General features: G+C 35.5%; 1 long non-coding RNA gene across 1 annotated transcript; it reads right to left on the bottom strand.

The window, feature by feature from the left end:
• Positions 1-224: 224 nt before the first annotated feature.
• On the bottom strand, positions 225-832 carry LOC127097046 (uncharacterized). The gene is made up of 2 exons (XR_007792904.1): positions 620-832; positions 225-464 (listed from the first exon to the last, which is right to left on the bottom strand). It is a non-coding gene; the product is annotated as an uncharacterized LOC127097046 (long non-coding RNA).
• Between the last annotated feature and the right edge of the window lie 12,883 nt (positions 833-13,715).

Below are 13,715 nucleotides of genomic sequence, written 5' to 3'. Positions count from 1 at the left end.
TAGTCTAAAACATATAGTTGACTTTGGTCAACTGTTGACTTTGGTCAACTGTTGACTTTTTAGTCAACTGATCACCCAAACACTTAAGACCAATTCCAATTTCTTTATTCATCTTCCTCATGATCATTTTGCATAAAATCATGTCATACATAAACATTGGAGCACTTCCAAAACCATTTCAACTTTACTAGCATTGAAACCATTCGAACAATTTCCATAAGTAACTTGTCATAACATAGAATCCATAATCATTCAAACATTCAACTTTCATTCAATCTAATAAATTTCCACTCAAACTCCATTCCATGCAAAATCAAAACATTCATTACGTAATCCCTTTCATAATTAACAAAACCAATACATAAATTCTAATCTAAAACTCCATAATTTGAGCACACCAAGACGGAAGGCTAATGCCCATCAATGCACCAATCTGCAAAGTTCAAAAGCACTGGCACAGAATCCTACAAAGCACAACAATTGATCTTCATCAGAACTGAACTTGAATTTCAGTTTAGCAACCATAATGTGAATTCCACCATAATATTAAACATAACCTACATAAACTCATTCATAATACGATTAGAGTGAACCCAACATGATTTCATATCACACACACCTGCATAACACGCTGAGTTTCATTTAACCACGACATAAAATAAGCATCCCACTTATTATTTTCAGTTCTTTTTCACATGCCATATAGAAATAAAGATTCATCTATTCTAATTCAAAGCATATGTAATAAGAACAACAAGTTGATTATGCTTCATGGATAGGTGTTGTTCGATGTTTCAATCGCGTTCGCGTTTGTGGAACTCTTTTGCTGTTCTTTCTCGCAGTCGGTTTGCCCGACCTAGGACGCGAGATACTTACATAGCGAGTGGAGTGGCGTTTTTGGCCCGACCCATAGCCTTCGGGCTTGGGCGGATCTGTGGTTCCTTGCAGTTTTGGCTTGAAGCCCAAACTCCCCATACACACTCCCTTCATATACCTGCCATGGGCCTGTTTCTTTTTTTTAACCTTAATTAATTTTCATTTAATTAGTTAAATCACTTTTAGTTGTCCTTAATCAAATTCTGTTTTTTTTTTGCTTAATATAGTTAAATCAGGTTTATTAGCTAATAGAATAATTATAATTTAGGTTAATTATTTTAATTAGTTAATTGTAGGTTAATTAATTGATGGTGATTAATAGAATAATTTTATGACTAATCGATTAATTGAAATCTTTTGAAACTTTAGGTTTTAGCTAGTTATCCTAATTTCTTTATCATATATTCATGTGGTTTTTAATTATTTAGTTAATTAAGAATAATTTTGATCATATTTTTTATTTAATCAATTTAAATAATTACTATTTTGCCCTTAGGGCTTAGAATCTTGATTTTGATACATGTTCCCTTAACTTAGAATCTTAATTAGATTTGTCTAATTCTACTTAGCTGATTAATTAAATAGGTTATCATTGTACATAGTCATCCTATTCATTTCAATCCCACTGATTAGTGTTGACCAAAGATCGCTTTGGTCAACCAAATCCTTTGTAATTGTGATGTAAGCCCTAAGTCTATTCAAGTGATCAAAAGACCCTTGATCACTTGATATGGAAATTTCATTGTACTTAAGCTATTTTGGATATGTTGAATCTCAGGAGCTCAAGGTTCAAATGCAAGATCAAGACCTCAAGTCAACATCAGTCAAGCATAGCTAGAAAACTGGACTACTTCTCAAGCACTACAAAGGTATCAACACTTGTCGATCATAATTCAGAGTGTGTGGCACGAGCCTTAAGCAATAGAGAATGGATTAGAGTGGAGAATTCCGTTAACTCATTTTGAATATCTTTGGGTACGGGACGCTTGACCCAGTTTCTTATCATATTCATCTCTATTTATAGACTTTAACATAATTTGAATTACGTGATTGTTAAGTCTTCTTCTATAACAAGTAGTGCTACATCAATAAGATCAATATTAAGGATCTCATATCAGCAACTCATCAATTTTGATTCGAGTTGCACACTATGAGCATTAAGAAACAAAGAATGGATGAGAATGGAGAATTCCATTAACTTATTCTGGATATCCTTAGGTACGGGATGCTTGACCCAGTTGCTCAAGGTATTCGCCTTTGTTCATAGACTTTAGTGCAATTTTAATCATACAATTGACAAGTCTTCTTCAAGCAAGCATCAAATCATTCAATACTTCAACAATGAAGCACCATTACACAAAAATCATTTCTTCCTCAGTGGATCCTTAATCACACTCTCTTTGACATTCATATATCCTTTGGATCAATTCACTTGTGATCAAATCTTGAAATCCTAATCAATCAACTCAATCATTATTGGCCTCGTTAGTCCTCTTGTGCTCTGGAAAACCCTTATTCATCGTGAGCCTTATCAGACCTCTTGTGCTTAGGCCTACTATATTCAATCAGTGTTTTCCTTATTAGTCCTCTTGTGGTTTGGCAAACCCTTATTCATTGCTTGCCTTGTAATTCCTCTCGTGTATAGGCCAATCATTTCATAATCATTGTTTGTCTTATAAGACCTCTCGTGCTGAGACATATCTCTTGCCTTGTAAATCCTCTCGTGTGTAGGCCAATCATTTCATAATCATTGTTCGTCTTATAAGACCTCCCGTGCTTAGATGAATCTCTTGCATTGTAAATCCTCTCGTGTGTTGGCCAATCATTCCTTATTCATTGCTCGTCTTATAAGATCTCTCATGCTTAGACGAAGCTCTATGACCTTGTAAATACTCTCGTGTATAGGCCAATCATATCTCATTTGTCCATGTTATTTATTACCATCATGGGTTAATGCCACACTCTTGCTTGTTAAACAATTTACCATGCCTTTTGGCAATCCTATCAAATATTTTCCTTTGCTATGCCTTAGTGGGATGAACTACGACTGCTCTAATTTTATCATTGCATGATGAAAATACGTAGGCACGAGGGTTCGAGTCCTACACGATCTTACTTATTTATTCCTTCATACGCCTTAGGGCATCACTCATATCTTTCATGACCCGAGATCTACCTTCAATCATAAACCACTCACCCTAGTGACATATTGTTTCTTTGAAACCGAAATACAACTTCCTTTGGAATTCCATATACACCCTTTTAGGACCATATAATGGCAATCCACATTTGTACCTAGAGTTGATTGGCTTATACCCAGACATTTTATTCCTTCTTTTTCGACTGATAAGCATGTTTCCCTCTATGGTACAAATTCTACTTCTCCTATGGATTCCAATACCTTGACTTTTGGTTTCAAACTACACTTCTTCAGTCACTTGTTACCAAACATTCAATTCTTTGACTTTGGTCATTCATTCTGTTCATCTCCATGATACGTTCATATTCCACCTTCATTCACTTCATGTGATATACATATCTTTGAGCCAAATACAATATCCCTTTGAGCTCTATCTTGTATCTCCTTGTGAACCAAGAGTTATTTGTGCTGTAAAACAAAACACCTAATTCCTTTCTTTTCGGTTATTCCAATACAGTGACACCATGTCGTAGGCCCCTCACTTGTTGGTTAATATCCGTTTTACTCTTGGGTTCAGATTTCACCTCTTGTTGGAGTTCAAACAACATGATTCTTTGGTTCATACCATACTTGTTATCACAATCCTTTTCATCTCCCACCACTAGTTTTTTGAACTACGAAGCTCTGAATTCCTCATTTCACTATAAGGATACATAGGCATGAGGGCCCCAATCCTCACCGAGCACTTTATCTATTTATTTCCTTTCTCCTTCGTTCTTTTGCGACTAACCTTCAGATTTAACACCTATTCGACCAAGAACAATCAAAACGGTTCCCATGGAGTACCATGAGTGTTAGGGGTGCTAATACCTTCCTCTTGCATAACCGACTTCCTTACCCAACATATCTCTTTTCCCCGGGTTTTATCGATGGTTTCCCTTTCCTTCGGGAATAAATAAAGTTTGATGGTGATTTGTTGTATGTTCGAACGTGCGATGCGTTCGGGTATATTTTCTCTAGATTCGGCAGTAGATAAATTATTTTATGAATTAAAACTTTTAATATGATAGAGTATACCTGAAGAATGATGATCAAATGATTTCTTTGAGAGATTGCATATGAAATATGATAAATGGTCAGGCTTTTGAGTAGTTATATTGGATCTTCTTAAAATATGTTGCTCAAGAATGGTTTCAGGTTCAGGTGTATCAGCGTCAAGTATTAATGTATAGTCAATATCAATTTGGTCAATATGAATTATGGCTTGGTGATCAGTAGCAGTAAGAATTATAACAGGGTCAATATGTACATTATGATTATAGTGATATGTCCAATTTAAGGGTAGGTTTGGGTTAAAATAAGGAAGAACATGATCGTGGTGTATAACATGTCTAGAGAAAAAATGGGTTTTGTATTTAAGTCAAGAATTATAACACCTTTGACATTTTGCTTACATCCCAAGAAAACACCCTTTCTAGCTCTTGAATCCAGTTTGGTTCTATGGTTTTGTAAGGTGATAGCATATCAAAGGGATCCAAAAACTTTTAATTCAATTAAGTGAGGTGCAGTTCCAAAACTATGAAAGAAGGGTGATTTGTCCTCAAGTAAAGGACTAGGTATGCGATTTATGAGGTAAGTAGTATGGAGAATGGCATATGACCAAAAGTTTTTAGGTAACTTAGATTGAAAAATTAACGCTTTTCCTATATTTAAAATATGCTGATGTTTTCTCTCAACTCTCCCAATTTGTTGGGGGAGTTTCAAAATAATTAGTTTGATGTTCAATGCCTTTGAAAGAATAAAATTCAGGCATGAGAAACTCAGGAGCATTACCTGTCCTAACAATTTTAACTTTGCAACTATATTGGTTTTCAATCATAAGTATGAATCTTTGAACAAGAGGAGTAACTTCAGATTTTGTTTTACAAAGAATAACCCAAGTAAATCTATTTTAATCATTAAGAGTAGTTATGAAATATTTATGGCCATGTATAGATGGGATAGACAAAGGATCCCAAATGTCAAAATGGATCAACTATAACATTGAATAACGTTATTTTCACTAAGTTGAAAATGAATTTTTATGTGTTTTGCATAACAACTTATATCACAAGCATAATTATTGTCTATAGTTACAAAAGGCATGTGTTTATGTAAACTTATAAATCTCCTATTTAATAAATGGCCTAGTCTGAAATGCCACAAAGTTGTCTTGGGAATAAAGGTAGATTGAGGTTAACTTGTGATGTGGTGATGTTAGCTTTATGTGAGTTCCTCAAACTGTTTTTTTCTTCTGAATTTAGCATTTTGCATTATTAAAATTCACTACACAATTAAGATCAAAATATAATTTTGGAACTGACAATAAATTCATATTAAACTCAGGTACATACATAATATTGTGCATTGTAAAACCTGGTAAGAAAATAACAACTCCGGAACATTTAGCCATTGACATATTACCATTAGGTAATCTAATGTTAACAGGTGTTATATGTTGATAAGAATAAAAAAGTTCCATGGATGAACTTATATGATTAGTAGCACAAGAGTCCACAATCGATGATCCAAGGTTAACATGATCCAAAGAATGAAAAATTATGAAGATACCTGATGTAACATGAGGATTATTATAAGAGGCCATGTTCACTTTGTTAAAGGATGCGCCTGAATTTCCAAGGGAGCTTGAGGAATGTAGCAAAGTCACAAGTTGATCATATTGATCTTTGAGGAAAGTGTGAAAATAATTTCCTTTATAACTCTTTGAATCATCAACATCATATTTCTCTTTAAGTGAAGAATTATTAGCCGCAACATAGTCTTTGCCAAAGTGAGGAGGAAAGTCATGCTTCTTATTTCATGTATCAACTATGTGCCATTTTCCCATTATGTGTGCGCACTTTCTTATTTTCAAAGGATGAGAAACCATTTCCACGCCCTCTGCCTTGAGACTTCTTGTAATCAACATGATTAATGAGAATCTTGGATTACTCAAAAATCAAGACTTTGATATGTCGATCATGTTGCATCACCATAGAAAAATATTGTTATTGATAGGTAAATGATTCATCAATAAAACTTGAGAGAGAACCATATCAAAACAGTCATTCAAGTCAGTAAAAAATCGAATTGAGCATGTAACTTCACGTTGTTACTTAACATTACTCAAGCATGTGTTGCATACACAACTATGTGGACACAAGCATATGGAGTAGGAAAGTAGGCTTCAAGTTCTTCCCAAAAAATCTTCAAAGCAGTAAAATACTCAAAAATCGATCCTGAATCTTGTTTCAAAGCAAAGATTTCACATTGTAATTAAGATTACGAATGTAATCACCTTCTGAAAAACACTCCTTGAATTCATTCCAAAAAACAATCGTGTTTTCAAGAAATACGATACTTTGTACTATGGATTCTTTAACTGAATTCATAGTCTAAGTGTGTACTAACGTGTTGTAGCGATTCCATGCTTTAAAACTTGGATCAAATTCCCCTGGAGCTGGAATGGAACTATCAACAAAATCAAATTTGTTTTTTCCTCCTAACGCACGTCGCATAGATATCCCTCATGTATGATAATTCGAATGTGTTAACACATGTTTAACCGAAACAGAAAAAGGTCCATCTGAAGGAGGAACATAGTACACGTTGTCAAATTGCTACGGAAGATCTTGAATCGGAGCACCGACGACGACATTGGCTCTAATATTGCACCACCACAAACCGTTGGAAGAAAGCGATGAGCAACAGAGCTCAAAAGAGCTCTGATACCTGTCGCATTTCGAAAAACGCGATCCTTCGTGAGGCGCTCGCACGCTCGCGGAAAAGATATCCGAACAGAGTCGCCACCGAACTTTATTTATTCCAATAAAGGAAAAGGAAAATATTGATAAAACCCACGAAAAACAACAAAAAGAAAATGGTCGTCAGAACCAAATTCGGGTTCGGGAGTCGGTTACGCAAGGGGAAGTGTCATACCTCAATTTTGTCCGAGTAAGAAAAATCTTTCACCAACATTCACCACCAGATGTTATAAGGCATAAACTCTATCTTAGGGTTTCTCAGCCCTAAACTACTCCAAAATCCCCAATCTTCCTAAAGACACATTCAATACTCACATGATTATTCTAAATAAAACCCTCAGTGACATCAAATTTTCAACAAATCTTTCAGTAGTATTTCAATTGTTAAAGTTCCTTGTACATGACTCAAGAAAACATATGTTGCGTTTGTCTCTTATTGTTGTTACTAAAGCATGGGATGGTATGCGCATTTTGGGACTTATTGGTTAACAAGGCCCATTTTGGTTTATCCATAAGATCTTTTGGTTTTAAAAAAGGCCCACTCCCATCAACATGTCCATAATTAATATTGCAAGTCCAAAGTGTGGTTCAAATCTCTTTTACATTACTAATCCAAAGTCCATTTTCTTATTAGTAAGTATTAAGAGCCATGTTATTTTTTTATATATGATCACTTGTTATTAGCCCATTTTCACATCCCAAATATTTATGGCAAATTCTAAGTCCTTTCATAGGCCCCTAAATTAAATTTGCATTTTTTGAAGCATGTATGTGTTGGGTTTGAGATAAGTTACCATGTTTAGACTCATCTGCCAAGATCCTTTGTTGGTTTTGTGATTGGAGTTGAAATTGCAATACTTGTGACGTGTGTTTCATTTAAAAACCTTTGGTTACGTTTTTATTTTGCTGATAGTCATGTACTAAAGGCAACCATTAGTTGAATATTCATGGTGGTCCAAACAGGTTTCCAAATGAAATAATAAGACAAAATTTGAGCATTGTAATTAATTACACAAATAAAGTTTTAATACTAGAACCGTACATATGTTACATACAGTCCAAAAGCTAATACATTTTTCCTAAAAGTCTAAGTGTTACATCTTAATATTTAAAATTGAATAAGCAAAGTTGCTGCAAATCTAGCAGATTGAAGACAAAGCTTTCAAAAGCCAGCGGCCAAAACCATATTTTAGTCCAAAGCACTCTAAAAATCCAACTTCCTCATAAAGCCAACAGGCATCCGTTCCCTCTTCCTCAATTGTTTTTTTGACCTGCAAAGGAAGTGACAACTTGAGTCAAAAGTCTCATCAATAAGTACTTAAAAAACTAAAGAATAATGAATGAATTGATCAATTCAAAGCTTTGCACAGAGAACCAACATGAACACCTAAAAAGGTATTTTGCTACAAGCTCAACAGCAATGAATCCACAAGATAATAATCCCATGAAATCTGGGATGAAAAAGTAAACCTGACAAGTTATCTTAATACTTAATAAACTCATCATGAAAAAGAACATATATACCTAGGGAACAGAACATGAGAACAAAGACGACGGTGAATCATAAAAGCAGAGAAATCAAAAATAAATTTTCCATTTTGAACACAACGAGATAGCATTCAAAAAGAAGAACAAAGGAAAGCGAAGAGAGTTTTAAAGGAGAAGAGGGATTATTTGGATTGTGCCGAAGGAGACGTCGTCGCCGGACCGGCTCCGACCAAGTAGGTTTCCTCTCACTTTTTGCTTAAGTTTCGTATGCCATTGCATTCATTGCTGTAAATGAAACAAAAACTCTTTGTTAATTTCTGTAAATCACAATGATTGGTGGGTTTAATTTTAAAAATTAGGGTTTAGGTTTTTGGACTTTTCTTACTGATCACTGTGTTGAATCCGTTAACAGTTGAGAGGCGTGGTCGATGTTGAGGGTTGAACGAAGATTTGAGTCTCCGTCTTGGTAGGGACGTCGATCCGGTTGGAGGAAGAACATTTAGGTTAAACTGAGGCTGAATTTAGATTCTCCGGCCAAAAATAGGGTGGGTTAGTGTTTAGGTTTGGTTTCGCCGGAGAAGAAGGTGGTGCCGCCACCGTTGGCCGGCAACCAGCGTCTTCTCCGGTAGGTGATGATAGAGAGGAGGGATGAGAGTTACAGAGCAACTCTGGACTCTGAAATGAAGAGAGAGAAAGAGAATGGCCAAATGAAATATTTTATTCCGTTTTCGTTTTTAAATGAGTGTTTTGGGTGGGCGCATGTGCGCCAAGTGGCTTCTTCTTGGAAGGCCACGCCTGGGTTGACTTTGGTCAACCACAAATCCTGTGTGGACTCCCCCACAATCCCTTATCATGCATCGCTATCAGATCTCACCATTTCATTTGACCAAGTCAGATCTATGGATCTGACGATCAATAACGTTTGTTGGAGGTCAAGAAAGTTGACCGGGCTCAGCACCTCCTCCCTGTAATTTTGGGCCTCCGAATTGGGCTCAAAGACACCTTTTGCTAATTAAACCCCCCTCGTTATTCTGTAATGCGCCCAAATTTGGGCTTCTCTGACTTTAAGCCCATTTTCTTTTTATTTTTTGCTTGTTCATTTATGTGCTTTATTTCATTTTTTATATATACATATAAAATATATATTAGAGTATTATTGTTATAAAAAATAATATTTTTATTTTATTTACTCAACTTTTATTTTAATATTTTACTTGTTAATTGAAAATTAATCGTTGTTTCAATTTGTAGAATTTGTTTGAGATATCATCTTGAATGTGCTTGATTAAACTCACTTGTGCAATTCCTAAGTTCGTTTGAACCATGATTTAAGTTATATTTTCATATTTACCTTCATCCCATAATCAAGCTAATTGTTATATTAAATCATTTTAAAAAAATTCATACTTCTCGATTCAATGTCGAGCCCATTTTCAACACCTTTTATAAGTCAATCGCTTTTAAAGCATCGCCATCAACCTCATATGACTTACTCTTGGGCTTTCTTACAATGAGACCTATTCGATTTTAATCGGTTAGATGAACTATTCACTAAATAAATTCAATCCATTCGTAAACAAAAAATTTAAACCTCGCTCCAACATCGAGTATTCTTTATTTAAATTAAATTAAAATACCTAATCACAGTTAAATACTATTTCATTTAGGAATAAAAAAGGAGATGGTTTTGAGTTTTCAACTCCTCTCCTCGATTATTTGAACACGAATTCTTTTACTCGGTTAGTCGAATAATCGTCATTTCTAATTCACTTAAGCACAAACAAATCAAATCCTTTTATAACAAGAAACCAAAAGGGGGATAACTTTGAGTCTTCATTTTTTTCTCCACAATTATTTGAATACAAGTTCCCTTACTTGATTAGTCAAATAATTGTCGTTCCTCTACAAACTTCCAAACCCCGATAAAACCAAATCACTTACATATTAAGCTAAATGAAAAAAGAGTTGAATTGGAGTTTTCAACTTTTCTCCCCAGTTGTTTGAATACGAGTTCTCTTTCTCAGTCAGTCGAACAATTGTCATTTTTCCATAAACATATAACTTAATCAAATCATTTTCATAACAAACTGTACGAAAAAAGGAGATGGTTTTGAGTTTTCAATTCCTCTTCTCAAATGCTTGGATATGAGTTGTTTTACTCAGTCATTCAAGTATTTGTCGTTCATTCTAAAATACGTCAACCATATACGACCTTATTTTCATAAATATTCAGATGAAACAGAAATCGGTCTAGAGTCTTCTATTCCTTTTCCCGATTATTAGGATACGAGTTGTCTTACTCGATTATTCGAATATTCGTCATCCATTCAAAACACCTTAATTATTATCAAATCCTTTCTATAATTAAGGATGAAAAAGAAAGTGGTCTAGAGTCTTCTATTCCCTTTCTTGACAGTTAGGATACAAGTTGTCTTACTCAACTATCCGAGTAATAGTCATCCGACCAAAAACATATCAACCAATCAAAACATCCAACATATTAATCCAACTTGTCACCCCCGTGTGACCAAAACTATTTTCAGAAAGAACACCATTTAATCCTTTCTAATGCGCATAACAAACTAGTGCTCAAGCCTCCGCCGAGAGTAGACAAGTCAGCGTTTAGCCTTTAGAACACGATCTAAACAGTTGTTCACTAAAAGACACATACCAACTGTAGTTCCCCGAACTACGAATGCTCTGATTTCCTTATTGCACCATAAGGATACGTAGGCAGGAGATTGTTGTATCTTCGCGAGCACACTAATAAAAACCTCCCCTTCCCCTTTCTAAGGTTCTCATCCATTTCTATTTCCAATATTTTATAACCCAAATATAACAAACAAACCTAAATTAACACTCGAAACGCAAATTAAAACTAAAAGCTTCTCGTTGAGTACAACGGACGTAAGGGGTGCTAATACCTTCCCCTTACGTAATCTACTCCCGAACCCAATAAGGTTGCGACAACCATTATTCTACTTCCTAAAGGTTTTATCGATATTTTCCTATTCCTTCATTGGGATAAATAAAGTTCGGTGGCGACACTGTTCGAACATTAATTTTTTCTGCGACCATCGTGAGGGATCGTTGTTGATTCTAAGTGTTGGCAGCAATTTTGGTAAAACAAAGAGAGTTCACAAGATGTTATGTGTGATGTCTTAAAATAAGATATCCTATGTACCTGCTGGAGATCAAGAACATAATCAAGCAGGATTGTTTCAGAATGCCATATACAATGCCATGGCTTCTGATATTGTGTTCCTGCTGGAGTTGAAATGGAAAAACATAATTATGTAGGATTGTATCAGGATGTCATACACGATGTCATGATATCTGATGGTTGTTGTACCTGCTGGAAGTTATAAAAGGAATTATGGAATTATGCAGGATTTTTCCAGGATGTCAGACACAATGTCATGACATTCTGTACACAAAACATTCAGTATGAATGTCTGGTGTTTTGTGATTGCACAATAAATGGAAATCTATGTATGATTGAAGATCTGATTAGCTGGCTCATTCAATCATGGATTACAACCTGATTTACTTATTTTCCAAGGAGATCTAACCAACTGTTATGAAAATATTTAATTGGAAAATAGATTTAGGATTTTCAAGATGTCCAAGCCCAACCGAGAGCTTCTATAAAAAGGGACTTAGAAAACCTGTTTTACAACACAACCAATATTGAGCAAAATATAGAGAGAGAGCTAGGGTTTGTGTCTGTTTAGTCGTAAGACTTGTAAGCCATTCAAGTCATCTTTTGATGATTGAATTGGACTAATTTGTGGTTGTAATTTGTCATTCTAAAGCTGTTAAGCAAGAGTGTGTATCTACTTGATCAAAGTTGTGAAGCAAGATCAAGTGTGTCTTCTTGATCAAAGCTATTAAGCAAGATCAAGAGTGTGTCTTCTTGATTGAAACTGTGAAGTAAAATCAAGAGTGTGTTATTGAAAAGTGTTTTCTTTTCTCAAGGGATTGTTGTTTAAGATCACAGGTGTGATTTTAGGGAAGTGAGTGGGTTCTCATATCTAAGGGTGCTTAGGTAGAAATTGCACGGGTAGAGATTAGGTGAGAAAGACTGTAACTTGCTGAAGTGTACGGAGAGTCTTTGAACTGATTCAATTTTAGTGAATTTCCTTCATGGCTTGGTAGCCCCCAGATGTAAGTGAGTTGCACCGAACTGGGTTAACAATTGCTTGTGTCTTTTGCTTTACCATTCTGTATCTTTATCCTGTTTGTGTCAACAGATATTAGTGTCGTGACATTACCTTCGACATCTTATATTTGACACTAGAATTTCAATTGGTATCAGAGCAGGCATTCTGCTCTGGTTCTGGGTAAGATCTAGGGACAATACTTTCTGGTACAATGGAGAGAGATGGAGGATCTGTACACAGGCCACCAATTTTGGATGGTTCTAACTATGACTATTGGAAACCTCGAATGGTAGCATTTCTAAAATCTCTTGATAACAAGGCTTGGAAAGCTGTGTTAACTGGCTGGGTGCATCCTGTAATTACTAAAGAAGGAGAAGCCACTACTGAGAAGAAGCCCGAAGAACAATGGTCTAAGAAGGAGGATGATCTAGCCCTTGGAAATTCTAAAGCATTCAATGCAATATTCAATGGGGTAGACAAGAATATCTTCAGGTTGGTAAACAACTGTGAAGTGGCCAAAGATGTTTGGGACATTCTCAAGACCACTCATGAAGGCACATCTAGAGTAAAGATGTCTAGACTACAGCTGCTCACCTCCAAGTTTTAAAATTTGAGGATGAAAGAAGATGAGAATATCAATGCATTTCATATGAGTATCCTTGAATTAGCTAATGCCTCGGGAGCCCTGGGAGAAAAGATGTCAGATGAAAAATCGGTGAGAAAAATACTCAGGTCACTACCTAGGAGATTTTCTATGAAAGTGACTGCCATAGAAGAATCTCAAGACATCTCCAACATGAGAGTTGATGAGCTGGTTGGTTCTTTCCAAACCTTTGAGATGGGATTGAATGATGGTTCTGAAAAGAAAACCAAAAGCATTGCCTTCATATCAAACACAAAAGAGGAAAACAGTCAGGATGTTGATGAAGAATTGGAAAATGAAGTTGCAATGTTGGGGAGACAGTTCAACAGATTGTTAAAAAAATGGATGTAAGATCCAAGGCAAATGTCAAGAACATCTCATCTGACATCAGCAATAGAAGAAGAGCAATGTCAGATGAGAAGCCTAAAGAAGGAAAAGAAGTAAAGTGCTATGAATGTAATGGATATGGACACATTAGAACTGAATGTGGAACCTACCTCAAGAAGCAGAAGATGAGTCTTGCTGCCACCTGGTCTGATGAGAGTGATACAGAAGAGGCTGCAAATCTGGTGACTGCATTGACAGGAAAATGGGGTTCTGAT

The sequence above is a fragment of the Lathyrus oleraceus genome, chromosome 6, assembly GCF_024323335.1.
Source record: "Lathyrus oleraceus cultivar Zhongwan6 chromosome 6, CAAS_Psat_ZW6_1.0, whole genome shotgun sequence".
In the NCBI taxonomy this organism is placed as follows: Eukaryota; Viridiplantae; Streptophyta; class Magnoliopsida; order Fabales; family Fabaceae; genus Lathyrus; species Lathyrus oleraceus.
This window is presented reverse-complemented; position numbering and strand designations above follow the sequence as displayed.